Raw genomic sequence first — 16,866 nt, 5'->3', positions numbered from 1 at the left:
GTTCTTCCAATTGAACAATGCTCGGAACCGTTGATATAATTACCATTCATTAGAATTTTGTTTACAATAACTTATCTTCTATAAATTTTGCACAACTTTTTTGTGAACTAACCCATACAATTTATAAAAATCATTGAAGGCGATTTCAAAAAGAATAAAACCTCCTGCTTTCATTCCGACAGAGACTTTCTTCTCTTGATGCGGCTTTTCTCGACCTCATTTGCAGTGCACAACTTCTGCAATAGAGTTTTACCGCTTTTCCCGGGACCCGGGCCCGGAGTTTAGCCATCACAAAAGCACACGAAGACTTTCGATTTTCTTTTCTTTCTTTTTTGTTGTGCTCTTTTTTTTCCCCATTTTCCTCTCCGATACTATCGCCACCGCACAAAGCTCTGCAAAAGCTCCCCGACCCAGAGCAAATACAATACACTATGTGTGTTTGTGTGTTTGTGTTTGCTCAAGCTTGAGTTTGGTTCCTCGTTCGGTACATGTTGGTCTTTCTAAACTTTATTGGTTCATTAGTGTGTGCCGACCCCCCGTTTTGAATACGGTGGTTTTTCGTTGCCCATGTCTATGCAAAATAAGTCAGTCCGGGGATTTCCGGACTTTTTTTTCGACAGTAACATTCGAATAAACCCCGGCACGCTGTAGATTCTTGTCTTGGTCGGTTCTTGTGCTAGAGGAAGTCGACGAGGAGTCAAGTGTCGTTTTTGTTGCACTGCACTGCAAAGAATTGAAACTGTACTCAAGAAAAGGGAAAATGGAAAAAAAGCAATTAACTGAAAATCTGGCAGTTTTGGCTTTAAGGGATGCAAGGATGCGATGCTCAGATTAAAGAAATTTTTTGACGTGAGCTGAAAGTTTTGGAATCAAGAAACTGAATGTCAAGTACGAACGATTGTGTTCAAAAGAGCACGTTAGCAGTAAGCCAGCTATTTGATACGTTAAGGTATCGCACAGTGAGTACGAAGACGGCTTTTAAAAATGGGTCATTCCTTCCCAAGTGACCACTAGGGACCTACATAGGGAAATGAAATGTTCTGGGAGAAATTTCAAACACTCAAAGTCATTCAAATTTAAGGTTGAAAAACTTGTAGTTTTTCTTTGGTGCTGGCACTTTTCTTGTACCGAACAAGCACAAACATAACAAAAACTATCAGATTATTATCAACAACAGTTTTACAATACTTTTGATTGTTAAAAGTCCCGTTTTTTTGCCAAAATGATTTTAAATTGATTCCGACCTTGTTCTTACATGACCTTGTTGCTCGATTGGAACCCCAATTTGACAGTTCGATTGGAACCCTGAGAGTGACATTTCGCCTCTCCATATAGGCTCTCTAGTGACCACACGTTCGACATCAACCTTCACCAAATCTACTCATGTTTGACATGGAAGTTGTTTTTGCTTAAAAACAAGCTAAGTGACAGTCCATTTTTTTTAAAGCCTTATTTTTAAAATGCGTTATCCCAAGTGAAAGCCTAAGAAAAGACAACTTTTAGCCAAATAAATTTGAAGAACTTTTGACGAAGAATCGAACAGGGTTTATTAGTGCTGCCAGATATGTAATTTTGTAAAATTCCCGGGTAATGGGAAATTTTCAACAAATTTCTCGGGTATTCCCGGGAAATTTTAAATTTATCAAAAATTATGCTCATCTTGCTTCAGATTAATATTTTTAGACAAAATTGCGAAGAACAGAAATTTTAATGATCAAAATAAGTGTGAAGATCAATTCGACGGCTGGACTGCTTGTAAAAAATCATACCAAAACAAATTAAACAAATTCTTCTTTCCAACCCTCTTTAAAAAATTTAATGATTTCAAATCAATTTTCATCAAATTTGGTAATGGTAAACAAAAACATTTTAAAAAATCCCAATTTTGATCTAAGCCGTAAGGGGTAAACATCTTATTTTCAAATGATATTACAACTATTTTTGTCAAAAAAAAGTTTACCAACAATATTTTTATTCAATAAAAGATTATTTTTAATTGCCCAACTAATAAGCCAGATCTTTTTCCAGTTCACAGTGGTCCGAAACCGAAATCTAGCGTGACAAAATTGATAGTGGCCACACGTTAAGATTTAGAGCTTTGGTGTCTTCGGGACAAATGATCAGGGTCAATAGGGACATCTTTTGGTATGATGGGCATTAGGGTGGTCCAAATTTTAGGGTGGTTCAGAACTTTTATTTTGGCGGGATGACGAGATAGCGCTTTGGTGTCTTCAGAAAAGTTGTAGAGAACACCATTCTGAGCAACTTTGCTGAAGAGCACAAAGCTCTATCTTCAAATGGGAAGTTTCTAGTGCCATTTTTGTAATTTAGGTTGAAGTGTTTATGAAAAAATGAGTTTTTTCAATTTATCAACTCAGGCTTGTGTCGTAGCGAGTTGGTGTCTTCTAGACATTTGTAAAGCTTATCAAAACACACATTTATCTTCCAAGAGAGTAAAAATCGGACCTTTAAAACGAAAGTTATAGCCAAAATACGACGAAAAAGACGCAATTTTGAAATGTGAATAACTCGAAAAAGTGGTGGAGTTTGACCTCGCTCTTAGAAGCATCTGAAAGTACACATTTTAGAGTACATTTGCTGAAAATATCTCGGGGGTCTTTTTTGTTTAACTCATTTAATCTCAATTTGAAAATGAGCATTTTTTAATCGTTTTTTGCCCATAACTTTTGATAGAATTGACCAAAATTCATTTTTCAAAAATAAAAATGTTCATTATGACAAGCTCTACAATTGTCTAGAAGGGCTCAAAAATGTACAAAATGATCTAATGGTTGTAAAAGAAGAAACAAGTTTTGGCTGAAATATTTCAGGAATAAATTTAATTATTTTGTTGATATTCTTGAAAAATGAATTTTGGTCAATTCTATCAAAAGTTATGGGCAAAAAACGATTAAAAAATGCTCATTTTCAAATTGAGATTAAATGAGTTAAACAAAAAAGACCCCCGAGATATTTTCAGCAAATGTATTCTAAAATGTGTACTTTCAGATGCTTCTAAGAGCGAGGTCAAACTCCACCACTTTTTCGAGTTATTCACATTTCAAAATGGCGTCTTTTTCGTCGTATTTTGGCTATAACTTTCGTTTTAAAGGTCCGATTTTTACTCTCTTGGAAGATAAATGTGTGTTTTGATAAGCTCTACAAATGTCTAGAAGACACCAACTCGCTACGACACAAGCCTGAGTTGATAAATTCAAAAAACTCATTTTTTTATAAACACTTCAACCTAAATTACAAAAATGGCTCTAGAAAATTCCCGTTTGAAGATAGAGCTTTGTGCTCTTCAGCAAAGTTGCTCAGAATGGTGTTCTCTACAACTTTTCTGAAGATACCAAAGCGCTATCTCGTCATCCCGCCAAAATAAAAATTCTGAACCACCCTAAAATTTGGACCACCCTAATGCCCACCATACCAAAAGATGCACCTATTGACCCTGATCATTTGTCCCGAAGACACCAAAGCTCTAAATCTTAACGTGTGGCCGCTATCAATTTTGTCACGCTAGATTTCGGTTTCGGACCACTGTGCAGTTGTGAATGCTTCAGAAATATATATTGTATGAAATAATGAAATAATGAAATAGTGTTTTAAGATCAAACTGTTTCTAAAATAGGTTCAAAGCAAAGGGAAGGGACATTTTTATATGATATCAAAACTGTTTTTTTGAATTGTGGTTTGGTTGACTCGAGTCGAGAATAGAACACTGAAGAAGTCTGCAAGTAGTAGACGAAATACGTAACTGTCAAGATATTAAAACAAATAGCGGAATCAAAAGGAACAACTCTTCTTTTTTTATTCATAATAATTGAAGCTATTTCATACTTATTAAACTATAGAATTTGAACAACAAATGTTTAAAAAGCTTAAAGGTGCAGTGAAAGAAGATTGTATTTGTATTTCTATGCTCCAAACTAAGTCAAAACTGAAACCATAAAAATAAATATATTAAATATATTTTCAATTTCTTCCGAAACATTGCTACTATTCAGCCAAAAACATATTGACATCTATTTGTTCAATAGCTCTATTTTGACACCAGCAAGCGACCTTGTTTTGGTTCAAACTCGTATTTTCCAATATCACATCCAACGGAACGATGCCTCCACCGGGCTTTTGCGATTTCATTTCACCAAGTGGCATTTGACCCAGTAACCTTTCTCTCTCGCTCGCTCGCTCACTCCTTCTTTGCCCTCCCAGCTTTTGTTTACTCTGTTGCTTCCGAATCACGGACCAAAGCCACCCCACCGGCCCATTACCCACCCACAACCCACTCTCGATCGGGCATTATTTTTCCTCATGCAAAAATGCTCAACGCGCCAAATGGCTCTGTTTACTTTTCCAGCAGTCATGCACTCTCTCTCTCTCGAACCACGACGTCGTATCGCGGGTGGAAAAGCCGCCGGGAAGTGGGACGGGACAGGGCGGCTGTTTACGTTCTGATTTTTCGTTTGCTTTCCAACACGCCCCATCCGCGCTCACTCGGGACACTCGATGCCGGTGTTGTAATGTCATGTCCTGCGATTGTGTGACCTCCCGCAGAGGGATGGGGGGGGGGGGGTTGGCAAAGGGGTAGCGAACGAGTATGTGACGGCCGATTCGAGGACTAAGGAACTGTGGGAAAAGGTGTTGAAGATTTAGTTTCAAAGCAAATATCCATGAATAATTGAATGCGTAAGTTCAAACTCCCCCGTCGCTTATGAATGTATGGATATAACATGGATTTTATTAATTGTTTTCATACATAAGATCCAAAGCGTCAAAACCCGACAACATAAGCCGGTGCTGAGTTCTTGCCTTTGTGTCTTGTCAATGAAAACATCCTACAACTGCAAACCAATCTGAAGCCACCCAATTTGCTAGCCGGAGGAGAGTGGACATAAACTTTCACCCGCTCCAGCGTGTTCTTAGACAACCCTCTCGAGACCACCAGGCTGGCTTATTAAGGAAACAAGTTGAAACTTCAATATTTTGACCCAGACTGCTTCAGTGAGTATGGAAGGCAACAGTGCCATGTTGTAACAACTTATTGAGATGGACCGCCGTGACAAGCAAGCAGCCAGTGATTTTTGACCACTGATCAAACCCGCATAGCTTCAGACCTGTCCTGTACTGAGTCATCCTAGGACCTCCTGGAGTTAACTCCAAGGGGTTTTTGGATGACGCAGCACACCTCAATAAGTTGTTACAACATTGCACAGTAGCTTTCAATAATCCCTGAAGCAGTCTGCGTAGGATACGTTTTCAAAATCGTGAAGGTTTGACTTATTCCTATGGCTCTTGCTCAAACGGTTCAAACGGATTAAAACGAAAGAATTCATGTTTCAATCAAGGACACAAAGCACAAATCTAGCGCGACGAAAAACTAGGGTAGGGTACTCATCAATGAGACACTTTTGGTTTTCAACTTTCAACGATTTTTCTAATTTTTTCATCAGCATGTTTTAATGAGCTTTTTATTGCATTTTCTTTCTTTTAGTGTGTTCTAACATTGACCAAAATATGAGATCGATCCGACATCTACAGCCAGAGTTATTCAATTGTCTCATTGTAGACGCACTTAGCAACAACAATGAGGAACAATGAGACACTCTACGAAAATCAATACTTTTCTAGTAAAACATCATGTTTTTGTATTGTTCCATTACATGTGACTTGCCTTGAACAGTATTTAAATTTTGCAAAATCCATATATTTATATCAAATAACTTTGTATGTTTGGTTAAATGAAGTTAAAACTCTATAAATATGACAAAAATTACTTTCAATTCATGTTTTGAAAGATTTACATGGATTTTGAAATGTTTAATGAAGAAAAATCAAAGTGTCTCATTGTTACCCATGGGCTGAAATGAGTGGGGAACAATGAGACAGCCCTGGATTCTGGGTATATTTTAAATTTTGGTCAAACCTAATGAAATGACATTGTAGCCCAACTCAATCCCTATGGAACGTCGAAAGAAATTTGAAGAATTATTAGTTTTGGTGTAAATGGCAGCCTACGAGCGAAAAAGTATTTTTTGTCCATAATTTACTTTTACACCTCAGAATCAAACATTTATGAAAAACTTTTCAAGGGAGCGTCCATAATCAAAGCCACTATAATGGCAGACGTGTATCCCGTAGACACTCCTTTCCCCCAAATATGAGACTGATTGGTTGAAACTACGACTTGAGAGAGCCATTTTATCATTGTTCCCCGTGTCTCATTGATGACTACTCTACCCTATTCCTACCGTTTGTCACTTACACACCAATGGCTACTGAACACTCTCTTTTTGCTCTCTCTCTCACACTCCAATCGGGTAGTCCAGACTCTGGACTCCAGAAAAAGGTTCAGAGAGACTGATTCCGTTAAGTCGCTCAAAGCTGCCTGGAAAAAGCTTGCGATTGGCTTTGATCATTTAAGAAATTGCCTAAAATCAATGATATCAATGATATTTTGCAATTTTGTTGTTCACATCAAAGACACATTTGGCAGATATTTCCAACATGCCAAATTCTAATTGACGGCAAACTACTGTACTGCAGACCAAGTGAGCGCAGAGCTGTTTTTAGGCTCTCTTCTTTCTGAGAATATTTGTTTGTGACTCGGGTTGACGGACGGAGCAGGAAAAAAATTCACGAAGTAGTGCAACTGCATTTAATTCCAGCGCGTCTCTAATGTTGCCATATCTGCATTGTGACGTTCAATTAGAGCTCATAAAACATTTTTATGAGCCGGGACCGGTGGTGTAGGGATAAGCGTGGTTGACTCTCACCCAGACGGCTTGGGTTCGATCCCAGACGGTTCGGTGGCATTTTTCAAGGGAGATTGGTCTGACCTCGCCTTCCGTCGGACGAGGAAGTAAATTTTGGCTCTGGTCTAACCTAGAGGGTTAGGTCGTTAGCTCAATCCAGGTGTAGGAGTCGTCTCCCTGGATCCTGCCTCGGTGGAGTCACTGGTAGGCAGTTGGACTTGAAAATCCCAAAAGACGTCAGTTCGAATTCCGGGGTTGATGGAAGCTAAGGTGTAAAAAGAGGTTTGCAATTGCCTCAAAAATCAAGCCTTCGGACACCTAGTTTCGAGTAGGAATATCGCAACCGTGAACGCCAAGCAATGCTGTTGAGCGAATAATTTGATTAGATTTTTTTTTTGAAAACGCTTTTTGAACCGAAATCGGGTCGTCGCCATCGTGCTATCTTGTCGTACGTGCATTTTGGGCCAAATTGAGTTAAGAACGTCATTTTGTGCAGCTCACAATGCCTCACCTTTTGACCTTCACAGATCCCCAAAATTCGATTTCAATCCTGAGATATTCAACAAAAACCGAAAAAAACTCCGTGCATTTTTGTCACTTTACATATGAAACTAGTTTCAATCTTGTCGTGCTATCTTGTCACTCCATGAAAATTGATGTAAGTGCGAAAAAAGGCCGTACGCATTTGTAATTATAACTCGGGACTCCAGCAACTAACTTCAACCAAACAATTTGCTACTAGGGGGGGGGGGGGGGGGGGGGGGATGCACAGAATGGTGAGCCAAACAAAACGTGTTTGTTATTGTTTACATTGCGTGCTCTCGTTTTTGAATATTCAAGGTCAAACATTAAAACGCGTTTTTCTCGGAACGTCAAAATGGCGGGTGCGACAAGATAGCCCGACGACGTCGGGGTGATAAATAGTTCAATAGGAAGTGAGCAAGCAAGTTTCTATAAACCGTTTTCCAAAATATTTGTTAAGATAGTGAAAATCAGAAAGTTGGATGGAGTTTGGAGCGAGTGCAAAACCAGCCAAACATACGAGAATTTTCCATATTCGTTGCGCTGAGTGAAGCGATTGAGCAAGCCGCTAGCCGGCAGCTTTTCGTGTTCACTCGTGAATAGTTCCGCGCTCTAGTCGGCAAAGATTCGTTCGGTGGTGAGTGAGTGATTTCAGATCTTTGAACTGAAAATCGGGATCCTTGGTTTCAATCATGGTTTGAAGTTTCGATAACTAGTTCAAAAGTTATGTATAAATTTTCACATATATCCGGATCTCATTTATATGTATGTAAACGATGTCCGGATCCATCATCCGACCCATCGTTGGTTAGGTAATCGAGAGACCTTTCCAATGAGTCCACAACATTGAAAATCTGGCAACCCTGTCTCGAGTCATGATCACTTAAGTGATATTTATGTACTTTTTTGAATCCGGATCTCAATTAAATGTATGCTAACGATGTCCGGATCCATCATCCGACCCATCGTTGGTTAGGTAATTGAAAACCCTTTCCAACGAGTCCACAACATTGATAATCTGGTAACCCTGTCTAGAGTTATGACCACATAAGTTATATATGTGTACTTATTTTTCTGGATCTTAAAAAAATGCTGAAATATGTGTCCAAACCACTCATATTACCCATTATTGGTAAAAAGTGAGGAAGGCATCAACCACATTAGTGGATTAAGTTAGTTTTTAATTTGAATTCTTAAAACTATTTAAATTTTTACTTCGCATTATGAAATATGGGACATCATCTTCATCTAAATTATTGTGACATGCCGTCAAAATTTATGAAAATATGACTAAGTAAAACAGTGACCGGAACATGATATTGTATGACTCAAGTTTTCCAGTAACCATTCCAATCACCATATATCTTGCTTCCTTTTTATAATATGAAACCCATTGGTTATAGGACCTTTTAAAAAAGTAATCTAGAATACAAAAAATCCAGCAAAAGTACATAAATAACTCAAAATTCTGAAAAAACTGAGAAGTTCTTTCTCTGAGCAGGATTATAGTTTTTACTCAGTGATAAAAGCAAAATACAAGTATACGTTCACTTTGAGATCCTAAAAAAATCAAGATTATGTAAATTCGGCACAAAAGTATCTCTCATCCACAAGCACGTTTCTATCGCTTCAAATACCATGCGTTTCCATAGAATTATTTTTCCAGCAATCATTCAATGGAGACGGATGGTCTTTGATTTGTTTAAAGAGCTCAACCAGCAAGTACGTGAACCATAACCACACCGGCATTCATGCCAGATTTTCCCTTTGTGCGATGTAAATCGGTTCAGCTTTTCTCAAGTGCCCGCACCACTCAATGCGTGCAACAGCCGGGACCGGAACGCAATCGTTCGTTCCCAGTGCGGGAGATATATTTTGCTGTCCTGCTGCTGTTTTGCTCTCACAGTTCCTGACTTGGTCCGATGGTTGTGTATGGTTTGGTTTGGTTGAGGGTTCATGTGGCTTCGAACCTGAAACTGACGCAAGGCCAATTAACAACTTTGTTCGGGTATCGCAACTCAACTGACGCTGGAATATGTAGTGTACGGGATGGCGTGAGAAAATTACAGGAAGTCAAGTGGCATCATTTCACCGATGTAGACCAACAACAGCGCCAGCGAAGTTGAGCACAATGTCAACAAAATGTCGATTACACTTTGTAATAAATCCTGAATGACGATGCATTTTTTGAAAGCAAACGGTGGTTGAAATTAATTCGAATAAACAAAAATTATAATACACTGCTGCCTCATTCTTTAGAGTATTCATCCATCAATGCAACGTTGGACTTTTTTTTAACTTGCAACAAGAATGCACAACAGTGTCAAATTGAAAATTTGTAAGTAATTAAATCTGGGCATATTAATTGAAATTATCGCTTCAACGATTTTTTCATAGCTAATTAAATGCGGTTGATGATGCTGTAAAAACATCATTTTCGATTCTAGGAAAATTGAACACCCATCGAGATGTCAATTTTGTTGAATCAATTCAATAGCGATCAGCGATTCAACCACCAAATGGGATTTCGTACTGCCTTGTTTTTGTGTATCGGTCAACATTGTTAATTGTTCACAGAAATATTTAAGTGGTGTTATACATTGGCTGACGATGTAAAATGTGCACCTGTTGCAAAGTGTTTGAATTAAACTCATTGAAAAGTAAGATCAAAATTTCACAAAGAAATACTTATTCTCCGCCAACTCACACAGCAGTTGCCCTGACTCCTCATACATTTCTGTGAAACTCTGCTCTAAGGAATGATGTTGGTCCCTGAACTCGAATTAGAGTTTGACGAAACCATTCAATTTTCCTGATTTTAACAAAGACATGTTTTACAGTGATTCGTAAATCGAAACCGTGAAAAGATAGAAATTTTTTGTCAAAAAGACATTTTTGCAAAATTGGTTGCCCGGATTGATGGCGTACGCAAAATTCTGAAGAAATGTATTTTTCATCAAATAAAAAAGAATCTGAAGTAAAAACTCATTACTGTGTTGAGTATGGAGGTAGCAAAATATTATAAATCGAAAACACCCATGGGAGATTCATACATAGAAAGATGTGTTTCACCTCCCTGAAAAAGAATATGTTCGATTCAAAATATTCTGTCGGTGAAAATTGCGTTTTTCAGAAAAAATATTGTTTTCCCATATAAAGTACCATGAGAGGAGGCACATGGTGGCTCAAGTGAATTCTAATAATTTGTTATATTAGGTGATTCAAAATGTTTTACATTTCTTTTACCTTTGATTAGCATACATTTTTGAAAGAAGTAGTTAGTTAGTTGTCTTTATCAACGAGCCTTTCAGCCATAAACGCTGCACAGTGGGCGAAATGGAACCCAAAATCGGACTTAATTGAACGCGGCTGGTTCCCTTGTATGAAAAATAGTGTTTCTTATGTAAAAACGTTACTTAATCCACCTTTAGGTGGTTGGTGCCTTCCTCTCATTTATAGTGATTCCAACCCCCCTAAAGTGATCACATGTTTATGGATCTCCCCTAACGCTTGCAGCACCTAAGAGGTCCTAATAAAAATAAGTGATGAGTAAAAAAACAGACTACCTACAGACTTTTTGTCAAAATGATACAGACACGGCCTTTGAGGAAAATGGGATCCCTCTACACGGTTTTTTCGTGGCGATCAGACCCGACCAGTTGAGGTAATTTAAATTTAAATTCAGACCATTTTTTAAACTGCTTGTAATTTAAGATAGGTAAGTCAGATCTTGAAAATTCTTACTCCACCTAAAAGGTCTTCTCATATGCTTTCTAAAAACATAAAACATGTGAGGGTTTCATGAGAAAACCACCCTTTTTACCATAATTTTAATTTAATATGAAACAGTTTTTTTACATAACTTTTTAAATACAAGATAAAACTGCATGAATTTAAATAGCAACTTAAGGGACGTTCAGACGGATCGATTAAAACCATTCCGGCAAAAATCGGTTGAGCTTGTGACGAGATATTCCAGTGACATTGATTTGGTACACATGTCTACATACAGCCAAACACACATACATTTGCTCAGCTGGTGATTCTGAGTCGATATGTACAAATGAAGGTAGGTCTAGGAGGTCTAATTAAAAAGTTCATTTTCCGAGTGATTTTATAGCCTTTCCTCAGTAAGGTGATGAAGGCAAAAAGTCCGGGGAATCGATTGGTGATGATTTCATCCACCGCTCAAAACCGAAATGGGTCAATTTTGCCCCAATTCCCAATTTTTTTATATTTTTTCTTGAAAATCGGTCTGTATTTAGACCGGAGGCTCTATGCGGCCATCCAAAATGCATTTCACTTCTGTGAAAATGTCCCAGGAATCCAGTAAAAATAACCACTTGCACCGCAAAAATCATCTAGGGTCCATTTAGCCCCAATTCCGCTATAAAAGCATTTTTTGCCGTTTTCAAATATTAGATCAGATTTTGGAAATCTGAAAATATTTTTATCGTAAAGATCAAACAATTTTACATAAGAATGAGATTTGCACATGATAGTTTGACACATTTATGTTGATATAGAAATTAAACAGAATAAAAAGATTGAAGAATCAGTTTTTGGCCAATTTTCCCAAACGCAGAATAAACTGCCTTTTACATAAGTTTTATTTTTACCAACATAAATGTTTCAAACTATCAAATGCAAATTGTCATTCTTATGTAAAATTGTCTGATCTTTACGATAAAAATATTTTAAGATTTCCAAAATATGATCTAATATTTGAAAAAGGCCACAAATGCTTTTATAAAGGAATTGGGGTTAAATGGACCCAAGATGATTTTTGCGGTGCAAGTGGTTATTTTTACTGGGTTTCTGGGACATTTTCACAGAAGTTAAATTCATTTTGGATGGCCGCATAAAGCCTCCGGTCTAAATACAGACCGATTTTCAAGAAAAAAAGCCGCGTTTAATTAAGTCCGGTTCAGCTATTTAAAAGAATCATTTTTATTAATTTTCATTTGGTAGCATGAGTTTCCATTAGTATAAAAAACTATTTTTTTTTCTAAAAAACACGGTTTTCACCGATAGAATATATTGAATCGAACATATTCTTAATCAGAAAGATGAAAAACAACTTATGTATAAATCTTCCATGGGTGTTTTCTATTTCTAAAATTTTGCTTCCTCCATACCTTGTCAACTGTCAAAAATAGTGACACATGTCAGTTTATTGGAAATTAAACGTACTTTTCAAAACTGCAAAAACCCATAAAAGCAATTTTTCAGCTACAGTTATCCCACATATTCGAAACGCCCACAAATTCGGAACACTTTTGTGGTAATTTGTCAATAGGATGCAAAATGCAACTTTTCTGTTGTCCCTGCTATTTTTAGGACCTTTATTTGGACATTCTCTTGCTATTTTACTAGTATAAATAGTACTGTTTTAACAAAAAACCTATTCTATGCAGAGCAGCAAAACACTGCCTCCAGACTGCTTGTTCCATAATTGTGGGATGTTATTGTGCCTCCCACAATTGTGGAACACCTGAATTTTATTGATATTTTCACAAGAAATGTTGTCAGTCCATGTTTAAAACATCACTAAGCTTGATTTTTATTGGTTTCAGAGTATGAAGTCATTTTTTTTGTAAAAAATATGTACTCCTGGAGAGAAAAAAAAGTTTGTTTACATCGTAAGAAAAAAGTGTTCCGAATTTGTGGATTTCAAGGGTCAATGTTTTTCTTTAAAAACTTGATATAAAACGTAAAAATGTACAGCCGGTCTATACATCAATCGAAAGATCGCAAGAAAAGCTTCCACGTGAAGGAAAAAGCAAATCATTATATTCAATTATCGTTTTTCTATGATTTGTTGAACATTGGCAGATCTACAAACTGTTCCAAATATGAGGGATGACTGTACAAAAAAATTTATCATTTTTAAAGTGTAACAATGTTGTAAGTTGTGAAACGAAAAAAAAATATCGTGATTCAAACATAAAGGGTTTGCCTGGATTCTTCACGAGTTATAGGAATTTAATGAAAAAGTGATGATGTGCTTTTGAATGTATTTTTTTGAAATGTTCAGCCACACAGGTCCATCAGGATGGCGTTAGCGTATCGTCCGGAATGATTTTATAAACGATTATTATTTGTATTATTTATTCTAGCTGCGATATTTGTTTTCTGTGGAAAAAAACATACTCGAGAAGCCCACTTAGCAACATTAATGTTTGAACGCTTTATCCAATCAAACTGGTATGTTTGATGTTTAATTTTGTGGCTTTACATTAAACATCAACTTCAAAGCAGCAAAGTAAAACGAATTTTAGATTAAACAAAACATAAATCATGACGCTACTATATGTACTGACCGACAATCAACTAAATGGAACAGTAAAACAATCTCCCATCATCCATGGTGTCAACAGCAAAAAAAGTTCCGAACCATGATTGACAAAAACTAAACCACACTGGCACCTAAAACCATCGTTCTAACCCGGTAACACCCCCACCAGGTTTCGATTTAATTTCGTTTATTGTACTGCTCGCTGTCCTTCGTGACCTTCCCTTTCCACATCGTCCACGATCGGGATTGATAAATGCATGCATGATTATTTTATAATAATGTCACATGGTGCCCGCTTTTGCGTCCTCCATCAGTGTCAAATCACACACAACAACACAATCCACCCACCCCCCAGAACTCCCACCCAGCGGTGACAGCCACCACGCGAATGGCGAGAAAACGACGCGCAATTCCTCCCACGTGTCGATGGCGCGAGTGTGTGTGTGATTGTTTGTTTGCTTTGTCACTATTGCGTGCACACAAACACACTAGTGCGAGTCGTGGGCCCTATAGCCGATTTTAGCGTAGATCAGGCACATTTTTGCTACTGTTGTGCGCTCTAGTCACATCTTGGGACCATCCATAAACAAGGTGGATTTTTTTTTGGTCAAAATCTCAAACGCAGTTGCACTCGAGAATGACATTGCAGAAGGGTGTAAGTTAATTGAGCACACCACTTCTTTGCATTTATTTTTTTGTTTATATGACCAATCATTCAATATTACGTCATTTTGATATGTTAGTCTTTATTGAAATTTTTATTTTAAATTTGTTTTCGAAGAGATTGGATTGAATTTCCACTAATGTTTCATATTTAAACATTGAAAATCGGACCATTAGTTGCCGAGATATCGTCATTAAAAATTAAGGGTTGTTTGGGTGAGACTTAGAAAACATCAATTTTCCTGTTTTTTAATCTTTGCATGGCAATATCTCAGCAACTAAGGGTTGTATTAATAAAGTTCAAAAAGAAAAATACAGAGAATTTCCTCAGCTCTTAAAAAAAGGTTTTTTTCTCAAGAGTTGGCAAACATGGGCACTAATTTTAAATCATGTATTCTGCGACTATTTTCAAAAAAAAAAATCCTAAAAATGGTTTTAACTTGAAAATGGTGCACGGTCATAACTCGGTCTAATATTTTTTGCACATTCTGGAAATTTTCCGAAAAGTCGGCATTTGATGTCCCCTAAAACATATCAAAAAAAAATATTCTATTTTTGAAAATCAAAATTTTTTGCCGTGTATAATTTTTTTTCAGTGTAGTCCTTATTCATTCAACTCTGCCGAAGACACCAAATCGATCAAAAAAATTCCTTCAAAAGATACAGATTTTTGAATATTCATGTATCATTTTTGTATGGACAGCTGCCAAATTTGTATTGAAAATTATATGGTCAAATTCTTTGCACATACCAAAAGTGCGGAAAAAGTTTCAGCCGGATTAAAAAATACAAAAAAAAAATAAAATAAAAACAAGCCTGATTTTCACCTAATGTTAATGACGCCATATTGAATAAAAAAAACCAGTTGTAGGGAAAAGATCACCAGTTGTGTTGGTCAGAGCCGGGATTTGAACCCCGATCTACCGCTTACGAGGCGGAAGCGTTACCACTAGGCTACGTGGTTCGGTCTTATGGAGCAAATAAATGAAATGACTTTTCTTCTGACCGTTCTACAGAATGATTTGTCTAAGCGCACTTTCTGGAATCACCCTAAACTTGTGAATTGGAAAAAAAAAGATTTGCAACCGGTTTCTTCAACAATTTGCAATGATAACTTTATAAAAATCAAACCAAATTTCCGGAACGGTCAAACAATAAAAACTGTGTTGTTATTGTTTGCATATCATGAATTTTTTTTTGATTTATATTATCCATGGTTCAAGCATGTTCCGTATTCTAGCAAGGAAACATGCAAATTAACACATATGCCAAGTCATCAAGATTGCGACCAATTTGGAGGATTTTGGGGCGCGAAAATCCTGGAGACTAAACCTGTGTGTCTATAGCGTATGGTGTTGGCGTTCTTCCCTGTTCCAGTCGATGTTTGGATACGTACGTTTTATGTTCGCTCAGCAACGGTAGATCCCGGCATAAATAAATCCAGATAAATGTGTATATATTTCATGTTTACGCAGTATTTGGGCCACCAGCAATCAACGTACATAAATCGGGAGTCGTCGTCGTCGGCACTCGGCGCGCTCTCATGCATATGATTTAATACACCATCAAGCTTCACTTCTTTTTCTTCTTGTTCTGTGAACGTCCTTCGAATTCTCTGTCTCAACGCGCTTCGTAGGTGCTCCCTTTGGCTGCGACTTTGTCGATGTCGTGTCGCACAATAAAAGCTGTCACAATCCCGCAGCACTGTTTCTGTTTCCACTGCTTGACACCAGTACACAATAGAGAAGCAGCTGCTTTTGCTTCACCAAGTGAGAGAAAGAGCCAGCTTGGCAGAGCGCCAATACACATCCGTTTCCTAGCCGTCAATAGCGGCGATAATTTCCTTGTAGGTCGTCGACACGCGGTACATTTGTCCCCCCGGAGCACAATTCTAGGACCCTCCCATCGCCAACGCCAGCAGCGTGCTCACCCCAATAATTATCACAACATCACATCGACCGACCATCACAGCGACACTTCCGCTACGGTGTTCGTAATAGTTTTCCGCCGTCGTCGTCTTCTTCGCAAATTTCTTCGGACCTGCTGAACCTGCGATGTCCACCGTAGAGCCCCAAACTCTATTGTATAAACACAGTTTCCATGGGAGCCAACCAGCCAACTTCCGACCGTTTCTCACGCACACCGCGCTTTTTCGCACTCCGAGTTCTTCGTAGCTGTCCGCGGTAGCTCATCCAACACACATCCACCGGAATCAAAGTCTCGCCGTAAACTAACATCCTTGTTGCGTCGAAAAACGGGCTTCCCGTACACACAGCCACACTTGGAGAAGCTTCGGCGGACCGGACTCCGAGAACTTGCGAACTTTGCCGAATCCTCTCCAGTGAGCTTCGACTCTCTCAGGCAGAACTTTCTCTCCGAGGAGCGAATTCTAAACAATCCCGAACACCGGATGAGCTCCGCCGAGCTGGTGGATACCATCCTGCTTCACGATATTACTTGTGACAGAGTACCAATTCCGCTAGCTTATGTGGAGTGAATTATTAACGACTTCTACTCGTAGGTATGGCTCTCCCGCCAACCCCTGCTTGCTCAAGTTTTGATGTTTCACTTTGTGCAACACCAGACAGACGTCGGAAGTGGCGGGAGTGGTGACATCCGAGACTC

At 38.1% G+C, this 16,866-nt stretch overlaps 1 protein-coding gene across 1 annotated transcript in view; it reads right to left on the bottom strand.

The window, feature by feature from the left end:
* LOC6050902 (lachesin) overlaps positions 1–16,459 on the bottom strand; it is a 191,470-nt gene extending 175,011 nt beyond the window's left edge. The window contains exon 1 of the mRNA XM_038261870.1: positions 15,638–16,459. The gene's annotated coding sequence lies outside the window, so the exon portion shown is untranslated. The remainder of the gene's footprint in view (positions 1–15,637) is intronic.
* Positions 16,460–16,866: the final 407 nt, after the last annotated feature.

The sequence above is a fragment of the Culex quinquefasciatus genome, chromosome 3 (genome assembly GCF_015732765.1).
Source record: "Culex quinquefasciatus strain JHB chromosome 3, VPISU_Cqui_1.0_pri_paternal, whole genome shotgun sequence".
In the NCBI taxonomy this organism is placed as follows: domain Eukaryota; kingdom Metazoa; phylum Arthropoda; class Insecta; order Diptera; family Culicidae; genus Culex; species Culex quinquefasciatus.
This window is presented reverse-complemented; position numbering and strand designations above follow the sequence as displayed.